This window comes from Hevea brasiliensis, chromosome 7, assembly GCF_030052815.1.
Source record: "Hevea brasiliensis isolate MT/VB/25A 57/8 chromosome 7, ASM3005281v1, whole genome shotgun sequence".
NCBI classification, from domain to species: Eukaryota; Viridiplantae; Streptophyta; class Magnoliopsida; order Malpighiales; family Euphorbiaceae; genus Hevea; species Hevea brasiliensis.
Window position 1 is genome coordinate 49,090,965 of NC_079499.1, and position 15,520 is coordinate 49,106,484.

The following is a 15,520-nucleotide window of genomic DNA, read 5'->3' on the forward strand; positions in this document are numbered from 1 at the left end:
AAAATAAATACACAATATGTATAGCCGTAGGCTATTAAAGTCACAGTGCGGCATAATAAATCGTAAAAACACAGTATGGCATGAAGCCATTTACAGAACAGCTGTCAGAATCCTATTGGCATGCCAACCTATCCATACTAGTCAACTAGGCAAACTAGGGCACATTATTAATTAATTGTTTAATTCTTCAATTTTTGGAGTTTACTAACTATTATATAATCACAAGTCAATGCATATGTTGACCTTTTTAGCTAATATGAATAAGTTGTTTCTAGCATCAATATGTCACAATTTATATCTCAATATGCTGCCAATATAGTGCAATTTACCATTTTTACAAGTTGGCATTCATTGCCAAAATGCTTCAAGCATCACTGTATGCAAAATGTCAAATTCTCAATTTTTGTGTGCTAGATTGGTCTAGCTTAAAGTCCTATTTTCCTTGGTTTTTAGCTTTTGGTCAAAGAAGCAAAATTGTAGCTCTATGTCTTATTGCACGCAGAGCAAAATTTCAGGTCATTCCGAGTTGTGTAGACCAAGATATGGTCAATTTGCTAAAGCTGGACAGATTGCACTTTTAGTGCACAATTTGGTCAATTTTTAGGTCACTTTTGGTTCGGCAATTTTTGTGCCCGAACTTGTGCAAGCCATTTGACTTGGTTCTGGTAATTTCTTGGCTTTGGTGTCTTCATAGGACTTGTAGATATAGGTCTTAACTATTCATGGTCAAAATTTCAAGTCAATTAGACCTGTTTTGAGTGAGTTATGACCTAAACACTAACTACTGCCCAAATGGTCAGTTTTCAGGCCTCAAATGCACTAATCCGGATTTGGTCACTTTTTAAGGTCAGTTTCTAGGCAGAATTTTGGCAACATTTCTACATGAAAGTTGGCCTATTTGGTGTCTAGTTTCACCCCATATTGGCCTCATACCAATTGGGTTCATAGTTTGGCACTTATGGCCTAAGTTAGGTGCTGCCTCCAATACACAACCTGCACAAAGCACATACACTCCCAATTTGATGTTCCTTCTCCTCCTCATTACTACAATATTCAATCAACAACACTTCTATACATATATTGTACATAATTCCAGCAAAAATTCTGGGCAGAATACTCAAGTGCACAAGACACACAATACACCATTAAACTTCAATATTTACATCCACCCAAATTCAACATACTTCAATGTTAATATTACACATATACTTCAACATATTCATACTTCAATATCACTTACACTTGCTGCCCACAATTTAACATTAACATATATCATTAATAACCACATGTTCACACACAAATTCATGCTATTAGGGGCTGCCAAACATGGCAGTTTCCTCAAGGCATCAAGGTTCCATTTCACACCTTTAATCTAAACACTACATGCACATACTTATGCACAAACTTACTACAACTTTCATTTGAATTAATCAACCTTCATTTTCATTCACTAGAAGTAAAAATAACTCAAGCTCAATAAGGGTTCATGGCTGTCGAAAATGGACAAGTCCATTTCTCACTATTTCTTTCATTTCTCTTCACCAAAACACTCACCTCAACCTAAACACAAGCTTTACTAAAGCAAGGGAGAGGTTTTGGACACTTACAACTTTTAGAGCTTATCAAAACTTCACCAAATCTCTTCCTTTTTCTTCTCTGTAATCTGCCCAAGAGGTGTGGACCAAGTTTAATGAAAGAATTTAAGTGGAAACATGGCGTGATGGTGATTGCATGAGAGATTTGGAAGCTTTGCCCATGGTGTTTTCATGGTAGTCCATTTCGGCTGGAGAAGATAATGCAGAAAACTGAAGTGTTTAGTGGACATACACATGTCCTTTAGGTGTTTAAATACCCCTTAGTGCCCCACTCACTTTTAATTAAGTAATTTTATATGTAAAGATTTTAATTATTCACTTTATACCCCATTTCTTGCACTATTAATATAATGTACCACAATTTTAATTTTTAAGACATTTATAAAGTGTAATATCATTTATTTTTAATGGACATTGAGGTCAAAAGGCAACGCTAGGTGTCAAATGACCAAAATACCCCACTTCCGGTTATATTCCCGATTTTTGTCTGTTTCTCGATTTTTCGTTTTTCTTTGTACTAATCTATTAATTTTTCTTTGATGTTTCTAGTGTTAATTACATTTCAATAAACTTTTATTTATGTCTCAAAATTAAATTCAGAGGGTTCTCATGCGGTCTGAATTCGGCAACGGCCTTTCGGTCTGATCACCCATCATTGTGTGTCTTGCTCGTTTAACTTAGCATCATTTTCTCTCTTTCATTTTTGTTTGATTTTTCTTGTATTTTCTTTTTATTTATTTCATCATTATATGTCTGTTCACTATCACCGAAGTGTAGTTCCAGATATCCTAACTTGCCTGGACTGTTATTTGACTGCTGGAACAACTGAACATACAGTGTTAATATTACACAAATACCTAAATCCAGTCTACTGACATACAGCACTATCAAAAATTTGTAAACACTTTATTTATTTTATTTTAGTATATATTTCTTTAAATTTGGCACCGCTAAGCAAAATTGCTTAGCGCGTTGCTTTTGTAACGCGTAGGTATTGGAGATAGAGCTGGGGAGCCCAGCAGACCTACGACCGGGTGAGACGTCAGATCTGCACAGGAGTCCAGAGTCATCTGTACTGCATTGCATACATGGTAGGACTTAGGATATCTTGTATTTTGTACTTTTGTTGTATATTTGAAATTCAGCCTTGTATTTTATAATGTTATGAAAGCTCTACGGTTTGTAATATTTTGTACATATTAAATAACATAGAAATTTTCTATATATATATATTTAAATTATTATGGAGTGTATTATGGAACTGTTTAATGACTGTAAAAGTCTATTGACTTTGCTGAGAAATAGAGACTGTGAAATATTTGAGATTTTGATATCATAATATTAAACTGTTTTCAACAGGTTTGGAAGGACAGTTTGTCTTAAATATAGACGGCACCTTGCTAAATTTTTATTACTAATCTTGAAACACTGATTTTAACAAAGTATGACAATAGTATCAACATGATATGAATATTACATAAATGACTTCTTAAAATCAAATTGAGTTCAAGAAATGAGATAATCACAGGCTAGGTGTTCCGGCACGCCGTGTAATTGACCTGAAATTTTAACCATGGTTAAGACCCATATCTACAAGTCTTATGAAGACATCAAAGCCCAGAAATGACCATAAGCAAGTCAAATAGCTTGCACAAGTTCGGGTCCAAAAACTGGCCGAACCTAAAATGACCTAAAGTGACCTAAAATGACCAATTTTGGTGCAATTTGACCAGCAATAGTAAAATGACCATAATTTGGCCTACATAACTCAGAATGACCTGAAATTTTGCCCCGCGTTCCATAAGACATAGATCTACAAGTTTGTAGTTTTGACCGAAATCCGAAAACCGAGGGAACTAGGTCGTCCGGCTAGGTCAAACTAGTATCCCGGAATCCAGCAAATCGCAAGAAATGCAGTATACACGGAAATGAATTTGGTAACATGTACCAACCATAAAAGACTATCGAATGTGACATATTAATGACATTAAAACCTAAATTACCTAGAATGTACCAAGGGTCGACATAGTGGGTTGACTAAGCGAATAAATGAATTCAGTGAATTAATTATCAAGCATTATCGTTAGAGACAGTTTAAATGAGTACTGAAACACTTCAAATTGTGTTTCTCAGTTAGCAAAGACTCAGGGAGGGGAAGGAAACACTGAGTCAGAGCCAAGAGATAGTTATCAGAGGTTTGTGCACAATAATTATTTCTTTTGAATTTGTCAATTGAAATAAATTACGATTATTTATATGTTATTGTTTTAAATTGTGTTTGTGCATAATAAGTATTTCTTTTGAATTTTTCAATTGAAATAAATTATGATTATTTCTATGTTATTATTTTAAATTGTGTTTGTCCACAATAGCTATTTCTTCTGAATTTTTCAATTGAAATAAATTTTGAATGCAGCACTAATGCTTTACTCAGTTGGCAGCTCAATTTTGTAAGCATTATTGTTGATATGCTCTAACACCTTGAATGGACCATCACACCTTAGACGCAGTTTCGATTTCTGTTGGTTTGGAAACTGTTCCTCCCTGAAATGTACCCACACCAAGTCACCTGGCTCAAAAATAAGTACCTTACGGCCTTTATTAGCATGAGAAGCATATTGTGCATTTTTCTTTTCAATGTGTACCCTAGCTTGCTCATGTAATTTCTTAACCAATTCAGCATTTTTCATACCATCTAGACTATCAATATGATCAATAGGCAATAGTAGCAAGTCTAGTGGTGTGAGTGGATTATAGAACGCGGGGCAAAATTTCAGGTCATTCTGAGTTATGTAGACCAAGTTATGGTCATTTTTCTATTGCTTGTTAAATTGCACCAAAATTGGTCATTTTAGGTCACTTTAGGTCATTTTAGGTTCGGCCAGTTTTTGGACCCTAATTTGTGCAAGCTGTTTGACTTGCTTATGGTCATTTCTGGGCTTTGGTGTCTTCATAAGACTTGTAGGTATGGGTCTTAACTATTCATAGTTAAAATTTCAGGTCAACTGGACCTGTTTTGAGTGAGTTATGGCCTAAACACTAACTGCTGCCCAAATGGTCAATTTTCAGGCCTTACTTGCACTTAATCCGGATTTGGTCATTTTTCAAGCTACTTTTCAAGCAGAATTTTGGCAAGCTTTCTTCATGAAAGTTGGCACATTTTGTGCCTAGTTTCACCTCCAATTGGTCTCATACCAATTGGATCCACACACTTAAAGTTATAGGCCTAAAACTCAAACTGCCTTATTGAAATTCTTGCATACACATCAAGCATCACTTTTAACACTCACCAAACTTAACATTTAAACCAATTATGGTTGTACCACAACCTAAACATAATTCACAACACATTATAGGTCATTTTGGTAGTTTACAATTACATTCAACATATACCAACAAGTGCAGAATTTGTCCAATTCAATTTACAACAATTCAATCACCAATTCATGCTCATTTACAAGTCCCACTTCACACCACCATTCATGCACTCAAACTGTCATAACGACCAACACATTTTAACATCATTATTCCATAAACCAAGCATGAATTCTAGCATTCCTCAAGGGTTAGCAAACTGCCACAATGGTACACTTACATTCCATTACTTCCAAGCTTTAAACTTCATTTTACATTTACATATACTAAGTATACATTACCCAAACAATTTCCTACACAATATACATTTAATCAATCAATTAATTCACCATTTACAAGCACAATTAAACTGCCTTCAAGGTGCTTCCATGGCTGCCAAAAGCGTACATTCCCATTCAACATCAAAACTCAAAAATTTCTCCATTAATCAAACACCCATAACATTCCTACTAACTTTAATGGAGCAATAACCCAAAAATACAAACTTACCACTTTGGAAATTCTTCAAAACTCCTCTAAAACTTGGTCTTCTTGCTGCCTATCTACTGCCCATTGTGTAAGGATCACTTTTAATGGAGAGATTTACAAGAAATTATGGCTTGAAAGTGAAGATTGGAGTTCATGCATGGAGCTTGGAAGCTTTGGCCATGGAGTTCTTCTTGGGAGCAAATCGGCTGCTGTTTGGGAAGGTCGAAGAAGATGACAATCTGTCCAAGAATGAGGATGTAGTGGTCAACTTAGGTGAGTTAGTGGAGCACCATGTGTGATTAAATATTTATTTAATCTTAAATTCCCAATTTCTCACATTAAGCTCCCAATTTTTGCTATTTACTTTAGGTACCACCAATTTAATTTTTTTCATGACATTTTCCAAGTGTAATATCATGTATTTTTAATGGACATTTAGGTCAAAAGACAATTCGGGATGTCAAATGACCACAATGCCCCTGTTCGGGTTGCATTCCCGATTTTTCGGTAACACCGGATTTTGTCCGTTTTTCGATTTCCCACTTTTCTTCGTACTAATTATTTAATTTTTATTTAATATTTCTAATGATATTTATACTTCAATAGGGGTCTATTTAAGTCCTAAAAATATTTTCCAAGGTTCCCTGCGGTCCAGGGCTAGTCAACGGTCCACGCCGTGACTTCCCGGTGCAGTCACCCATCGCTAGGGTTCTCGGCTCGCTTAACTTGGTTGCATTTCTTTACTATTATTTTTCCTTTGTTTTTCTTGTATTTTCTTTTCTTGTATTTCATTATTTAATGTCTACTCACTCATATCGAAGTGTAGTTCTAGACATCCTAGCTGTCTGGACAACACTGGTCACCGGAACAGTAAAACGCATTACTGAACATAAGGGTGTTACAATTATATAACAGTTAGTAAACTCTAAAAATAGAAGAATTAAACAATTAATTTATAATGTGCCCTAGTTTACCTAGTTGACTAGTATGGATAGGTTGGCATGCCAATAGGATTCTGACAGCTGTTCTGTAAATGGCTTCATGCCATACTGTGTTTCTACGGCTTATTATGCCGCACTGTGACTTTAATAGCCTACGACTATACATATTGTGTATTTATTCATGGCTTATCGCCAGATTGACTATATGGCTTTTTAGCCACGCTATTTGCACACCGGGAGACATTTTGTGACCGATGGTGTGACGGCCCGAGGTACTAGGTACCCAGTGCCAGTATATCCATTTATCCAGTCTGGTCAGTATATAGGCTACACAGGCAGTAATTCAAGTACTATTAAATTCAAATACCTAAATCCACTCTACTGACATACAGCACCACCAAAAATTCGTAAACACTTTATTTACTTTATTTTAGTGTATATTTCTTTATATTTGGCACCGCTAAGCAAAATTGCGTAGCGCGTTGCTTTTGTAACGCGTAGGTATTGGAGACACAGCTGGGGAACCCAGCAGACCTACGACCGGGTGAGACATCAGATCTGCACAGGAGTCCAGAGTCATTTGCACTGCATTGCATACATGGTAGGACTTAGGATATCTTGTATTTTGTACTTTCGTTGTATCTTTGAAATTCGGCCTTGTATTTTGTAATATTATGAAAGCTTTAAAGTTTGTAATATCTTTTACATATTAAATAAAATGGAAATTTTCTGGATATATTTAAATTATTATGGACTGTATTATGGAACTGTTTAATGACTGTAAAAGTCTATTGACAGTACTGAGAAATAGAGATTGATAAATATTTGAGATTTTGATATCATCATATTAAACTGTTTTTAACAGGTTTGGAAGGACAGTTTGTCCGAAATACAGATGGCACCTTGCCAAATTTTTATTATCATTTTTAAAACACTGATTTTATTAAAGTGTGAAAATAGAACCAGTATGCTATGAATAGCACATAAAGACTTCTAAAAATCAAATTGAGCTCAGGAAAAGAGATAATCACAAACTAAGTGCTCCGGCACGCTGTGTAGCACGCCTTGCTCGGCTACACTGTAGACGGGTGAGGGGTGTTACAATATCTCGCCCACCAGTGATATCTGGTTTTCTTCATGAAGAAGAACAAGAGTTGTTTACTCTTGAAGAAGTAGATCATGGAGATGATCCACTTACCTATGAAAAAGTTATATCAGATATAGACTCTTCAAAATTGATTGATGCTATGAAATCCGAGATTGATTCCGTGTATAAGAATAAAGTTTGGGATCTTGTTGAACAACTTGAAGGTATTGTACCTATAAGGAACAAATGGGATTTCAAGAAGAAAATTGGTTCTGATGGAAAGGTAGAGACCTATAAAGTAAGGCTAGTAGCGAAAGGGTTTTGCCAAAGGCAAGGAATCGACTATGAAGAGACTTTCTCTCCTGTTGTCATGCTTAAATCAATTAGGATTCTATTAGAAATAGCTGTATACTATGATTATGAGATTTGGCAGATGGATGTCAAAACAGCTTTTCTTAATGGATACATTGAAGAAAGCAATTTTTCATGGAACAACCTAGGGGTTTTGAATCCCAAGATGGTTCCAAGGTATGCAAGCTAAAGCGATCCATTTATGGGTTGAAACAAGCTTCGAAGAGTTGGAACATCCATTTTGATGAAGCCTAAGTCATTTGGTTTTATAAAAAATGAGGATGAGCCATGTGTATATAAGAAGGTTAGTGATAGTGCTATCACTTTCCTTATATGTGGATGATATTCTGTTGATAGGTAATGACACAGGTATGCTAACCATTGTAAAGGTATGGTTGTCAAATACATTCTCCATGAAAAACTTAGGGGAGGCAACCTATATTATTAGAATTCGCATCTATAGAGATAGAGCGAATAGAATAATTAGTTTATCCCAAAGTCTATACTTGGAAAAGGTGTTAAAGAGGTTTAACATGCTTGATTCCAAGAGAGGATTGTTACTAGTGAGACATGATATCCACCTTTCTAAAGAGATATCTCCAAAGACACCTAAAGAAAGAGATAAAATGGCCAGGATTCCATATGCTTCGGCTATTGGAAGTTTGATATATGCAATGTTGTGTACTAGGTCGGATATCGCATATGCTGTTAGTTTAACTAGCAGGTATCAATCCAATCGAGGTTTGGAACACCGAATAGCTGTCAAGAATATCCTTAAGTACTAGAGAAGAACTAAGGATTTATTCTTGATATATGGAGGTGGTGACTTGTAATTGGATGGTTATACTGATTTTGATTTTTAATTAGATATCGATGATAGAAAGTTTACCTCTGGATATGTGTTCATTTGTAATGGAGGTACAGTCAGTTGGAAGAGTTCCAAACAGAGTACGATTGCTAATTCCACTCTGAATCCGAGTATATTCTTTGCATCGAATCTTTGCAAAAAAGTCGTTTGGATAAAGAAGTTCATGACAGAACTTGCAGTAGTTCCTTCCATTGAGTCAGCAGTTGCACTCCACTATGACAACAATGGAGCAGTGATACAGGCTAAGGAACCTTGGTCTCACCAGAAGTCCAAACACATAGAAAGGCGCTATCACATTATCAGAGAAATAGTTGGGCGAGGCGATGTAGCCATTCAGAAAATAGCATCAGCTGGAACTCCAGCTGATCCATTCACTAAGCCTATGTCACAAACTCAGCTAGACCAAGATCTTGAAAAGATGGGTCTAAGATATTGTAATGAATGGCTCTAGTGCTAATGGGAGATTTTTAGTTGTATGCCCTAGAGCATGTCATTTAGTATGTATCTTATACATGCTTTATTAATAATAAGCATTTTCATTTTTCATTTACATAATATATTTATGTGGAATATAAAAGGTCTATTGATATTTTGTTAGAAATTCTATTCTTAAGTTATTAAGAATATGAGTGACAGTATTTCTTGCACAAAGTATCATAAATTGGTTCACAATCGAGGATACTTCACAATAAGGACATGAATTATCCAGAAAGATTGTGATCATGTTTGTTCCCAAGTTATTTATATGAGATGTAAATAAGATGGAATGGTGAGTCTCATGCCGTATAACAAATATGATAGGCACTTATATATGATAAGTAGGCCGAACCAGTGACACTTATGATCAGCACATGGAGTTTACTCTTGTCAATGTATTGTCATAAATCATATTAGTGCATATAATCTTTACACCTGAGATAGCACAGTTATCTTGTATGTAAGTGGCTTGAGTTTGATACTGCTTTCATACTTGTACTGTGTATGGATATATGGGCATGTATTGGCTCCTACAAGTTATATATGGAGGTAGGTGTTGATCAAGATGGAATTTGTTACCCTAAGTAAATAGGGATAAAATCCTATGTTCATTTAATTGTTCTTGATGTTTCAAGTTCCTGGCCAGGATAGATAGATTTAATTAGAAAAGAGTTTTGATGAAAAAATCTTTTTAATCAAGAACTGGAATTAAAAGAGAACAAAATATTCATAGCAAATGGAGTTTGACATAAACCATGACTCCAGCTCGAATTGGGATTTTGTAACAGAGAGATTCTAATGCATAGTAACATATGATAAAAGGTTCATTTAAGGTATTCCTTATTACTGATTGGGTGGCCATGGCATGCTATGCTAGGTGTTAACCATGGTCTATGAGGTGCATAAAATGATTTAGAGAATCATTTATGGTAAGAAAGAGTTCTGATGATATTAAAAGTTGATATCATATCTCATTGCCAATTAGTGATGAGCCTAGTGAGTCACACACATACACAAGTAATCACCAAGTTAAATGTGATTTAATTAATTAATTAAAGAGTTTTATTGATTAACTAAATAGGTTTGGTTGGCAATTAGATTGCAAAGTCCCTAGCGTGTCTTGAAACCAAATCTAGGTTATTAGATGTATAGTATAAGTTAAATTTATTAGTAATATGCCTTAGAGCATATCATTTAGTATATATCTTGTACATGTTTTTATTAATAAAAGGCATTTCCACTTTTTCATTTACATATTATATTTATATGTAATAGAAAAGGTCCATTCATATTTTGTTAGAAATTCTATTCTTAACTTGTTAAGAATATGAGTGACAGTATTTCTAGTACAAAATATCATAAATAGGTTCACAATCAAGGATACTTCACAATAAGGACATGACTTATCCAGAAAGATTATATTCATGTTTGGTCCCAAAGTTATTTATATGAGATATAAATAAGATGGAATGGTGAGTCTCATGCCATATAACAAACATGATAGACACTTATACATGATAAGTAGGTCGAACCAGTGACACTTATGACAAGCACATGGAGTTTACTCTTGTCAATGTATTGTCATAAATCATATAAGTGCATATAAACTTTAGACCAGAGATAGCACAGTTATCTTACATATGGGTGGTTTGAGTTTGATACTGCTTTCATACTTGTACTATGTATGGGTATATGAGCATGTGTTGGCTCCTACTAGTTATATATAGAGGTAGGTGTTGATCAAGATGGAATCTGTTCCTCTAAGTAAATAGAGATAAAATTCTATGTTCATTTAATTATTCTTGATGTTTTAATTTCCTGGCTAGGACAGATAGATTTAATCAAAAAAGTATTTCTGATAAGAAAATCTTTTTTAATCAAGAACTGGAATTAAAAGAGAACATAATATTCATAGCAAATGGGTTTTGACATAAACCATGACTCCAGCTTGAGTTGGGATTTTGTAATAGAGAGATTCTAGTGGATGGTAATATATGATTATAGGTTCATTTAAGGTAAACCTTATTACTGATTAGTTAGCCATGGCATGCTATGCTAGGTATTAACCATGGTCTATAAGGTGCATAAAATGATTTAGAGAAATCATTTATGGTAAGAAAGAGTTCTGATGATATTAAGAGTTGATATTATGTCTCATTGCCAATTAGTGATGAGCCTAGTAAGTCACACACATACACAAGTAATCACCAAATTAAATATGACTTAATTAATTAATTAAAGAGTTTAATTGATTAATTAAATAGGTTTGGTTTGCCATTAGATTGTAAAGTCCCTAGCATGACTTGAAACCAAATATAGATTATTGGATGTATAATATAAGTTAAATTTATATTTAAAGTGTTTAAATATGAATTTAATTAATGAGAAATTAATTAATAAAGATTAATTAATTGATTTATATTTGATATAAATTGATTAGAAGAAGAGAAATAATTATTTTGGGTTGAGAACTCAAAATTAAGACACAGGGGCATTTTGGTCATTTCATAGGGTGACATGTGTCACCATGAGATGGTGGCACATGGCGTTACACATAAACTTGCAAAATGTCTTTTAATCATGTAAGATGATTAAAATTAAGATTAAATATAGGTTTGACACTGGGCACAATGTGATTGGGTGAATTAAACCTAGAACCAATTAGAAGGTGACATGTGGCAAGGGTTTTAAGTGATGACCTAACTATATAAGTGTTGTTATGAAAGAACAAATAACACAAGTTGCTGCTTCCTCTTTGTGCCGCCACCCAAAGGCTCCTCTCCCTTCTCTTCTTCTTCATCTCTCATCTATTCCAAGAGATTAGTAAACAATCTCTTGAATTAAAAATACTAGAAATCATTTCTAGTGTTCTGTTTACATCTGTAATCTCTTAAAAGGCAAAACTTGATTTTCTAATTCATAGAAAAAGCTTTAGAAGCTGCTCAAGGGCTGCCATAGGTGATCTTACTGTGGACAAGCTAGAGGGACAATATCAGGTGTCCTAAAGATGCGTCCCAAAGGTACAAATACGCTGCAGTGCATCAAGAGGTTAGTGTATTTGTTCTTGATCTAATCTAGGGTTCTAAAAATTAATCTGATTAATTCTAAAATCTTAAATGGCAAATACAAATCCAAAAACATATTAAAAGAGTTTTAATATGTTGTTTGTCATTGAAATCAAATAGATAAAAATAAATCTTACATGATGCATATGCCCCTAGGTGAAAATTTTTTGAATTCAATGATCTAAACTTATGTTTTTCATGCTTCCGCTCCTTCAATTGGAATCAGAGCCACTATATTTGCCATTTGGATTGTTGATTATATGATTTAATTGTGTGGAATGATCATGAGATAATAGATCCATTGCTAGTTGGATAAAGAAGTGTGGCGGTATGCTTTATCTCACCATCAATGGTGCGCCATCTTTGGGCTTCATGGGTGGCGCTGTTAGTAGTATGCCCTAGAGCATATCATTTAGTATGTACCTTATACATATTTTTATTAATAAAAGGCATTTTCACTTTTCCTTTTACTTAATATATTTATGTGTAATAGAAAAGGTCCATTGATATTTTGTTAGAAATATTATTCTTAAGTTGTTAAGAATATGAGTGACAATATTTCTAGCACAAAGTATCATAAATAGGTTCACAATTGAGGATACTTCATAATGAGGACATGACTTATCCAGAAAGATTGAATTCATGTTTGTTACCAAGTTATTTATATGAGATATAAATAAGATGGAATGGTGAGTCTCATGCCATATGACAAACATGATAGGCACTTAAAAATGATAAGTAGGCCGAACCAGTGGCACTTATGACAAGCACATGGAGTTTACTCTTGTCAATGTTTTGTCATAAATCATATCAGCGCATATAATCTTTAGACCTGAGATAGCACAGTTATCTTGTCTATAGGTAGTTTGAGTTTGAGACTGCTTTCATACTTGTACTTTGTATGGGTATATGGGCATCTGTTGGCTCCTACTAGTTATATATGGATGTAGGTGTTGATCAAGATGGAATCTGTTCCTCTAAGTAAATAGAGATAAAATCCTATGTTCATTTAATTGTTCTTGATGTTTCAAGTTCCTGGCCAGGACAGATAGATTTATTCAGAAAAGAGTTTCTGATGAGAAAATCTTTTTAATCAAGAACTGGAATTAAAAGAGAACATAATATTCATAGCAAATGGAGTTTGACATAAACCATGACTCCAGCTTGAGTTGGGATTTTGTAACAGAGAGATTCTAGTGCATCGTAACATATGATTATAGGTTCATTTAAGGTAAACCTTATTACTAATTGGGTGGCCATGGCATGCTATGCTAGGTGTTAACCATGGTCTATGAGGTTCATAAAATGTTTTAGAGAAATCATTTATGGTAAGAAAGAGTTCTGATGATATTAAGAGTTGATATCATGTCTCATTGCCAATTAGTGATGAGCCTAGTAAGTCACACACATACACAAGTTATCACCTATTTAAATATGATTTAATTAATTAATTAAAGAGTTTAATTGATTAATTAAATAGGTTTGGTTTGCAATTAAATTGCAAGGTCCTTAGCATGACTTGAAACCAAATCTAGATTATTGGATGTATAATACAAGTTAAATTTATATTTAAAGTGTTTAAATATGAATTTAATTAATGAGAAATTAATTAATCGAGAATAATTAATTAATTTATATTTGATATAAATTAGAAGAAGAAAAATAATTATTTTGGGTTAAGAACTCAAAATTAAGACACAGGGGCATTTTGGTCATTTCACAGTGTGACACGTGGCACCATGAGATGGTGACACATGGGATTGTACATAAGCTTGCCAAATGTTTTTTAATCATGTAAGATGATTAAAATCAAAATTAAATATAGGTTTAACACTTGGCACAATGTGATTGGGTCACTTAAACCTAGAGCTAATCAAAGGGTGACATGTGGCAAGGGTTTAATGTGTTAACCTAGTTATATAAGTGTTGTTATGAAAAAGAAGAACAACCAGCAGCCACTCCTCTCCTTTTTCATGCCATTTTGAGGCTCTCCATCTATTCTTCTTCATCTCTCATCAATTCAAAGAGATTAGCCATCAATCTCTTGAATTAATAACACTAGAAATTGTTTATAGTGTCCTGTTTACATCTCTAATCTCTTAAAAGGCAGAACTTCAATTTCTAATTAATAGAAAAAGCTTTAGAAGCTGTTTAAGGGCTGCCATAGGTGTTCTTGGTGTGGACAAACTAGGGAGACAACATCTGGTGTCCCGAAGACAAATCTCAAAGGCGCAGACACGCTGCAATGCATCAAGAGGTTACTGTAATCGTTCTTGATTTAATCTAGGGTTCTAAAATTAATATGATTAATTTTAAAATCTTAAATGGCAAATACAGATCCAAAAACATATTAAAAGAGTTTTAATATGTTGTTTATCATTGAAATCAAATAGATAAAAATAAATCTTGCCTGATGCATGTGACCCTAGGTGAAAATTTTTGAATTCAATGGTATAAACTTGTGTTTTTCACGCTTCCGTTCCTTCAATTGGTATCAGAGCCACTATATTTGCCATTTAGATTGATGTTTATATGATTTAATTGTGTGTTTAATCATGAGATCAAAAGTTCATTGCTGGTTGCAAAGCCAAGGTGGTGGCACAAATGATGAACACCATGGTGCGCATGGTTGATGCACCACAATGGTGTGCAAAGGTAAATGGATGGTGAATGTGCAATTGTTGTATGATCTAAGATCCATTTTATGTCTAATTAAATTGTTTAATTAGAATTTTTATCACACAATTAAATTATGATTCAAATCAGAATTTTAAAAATTGTTTGAATGTGATTCAAATTTGAATTTTAAAAGTGGCTTGAATGTGATTCAAATCTGAATTTTTAAAGTTGTTTGAATCATATTTAAATCTGATTTTCTTAAAATTGATTGAATAAAATTCAGATCTGATTTTTTTAAAAAATGTTTGAATGTGATTCAAATTTGAATTTTTAAAGTTATTTGAATGTGATTCAAATCTGAATTTTTAAATTTGTTTGAATGAGATTCAAATCTGAATTTTTAAATTTATTTGAATCATATTTAAATCTGAATTTTTAAGTTGAATATGAGATATTCAATTTAATTTAAGTATGTATGTTTTATTTAATTGTTAAATAGTGATATGCATGATGGATGATCATGGACTATAAAAGACCAATGTGATTGGATTTATTTCTTTTATGTTTCTTTTGGATTGTAAATTAATTAATTTATTTTAATTTATTTTGGGCATGTATTATTAAGTTTGTAATAATTTTTGGGTTGTAATTTCATTTATTTAGGTTCTCATAAA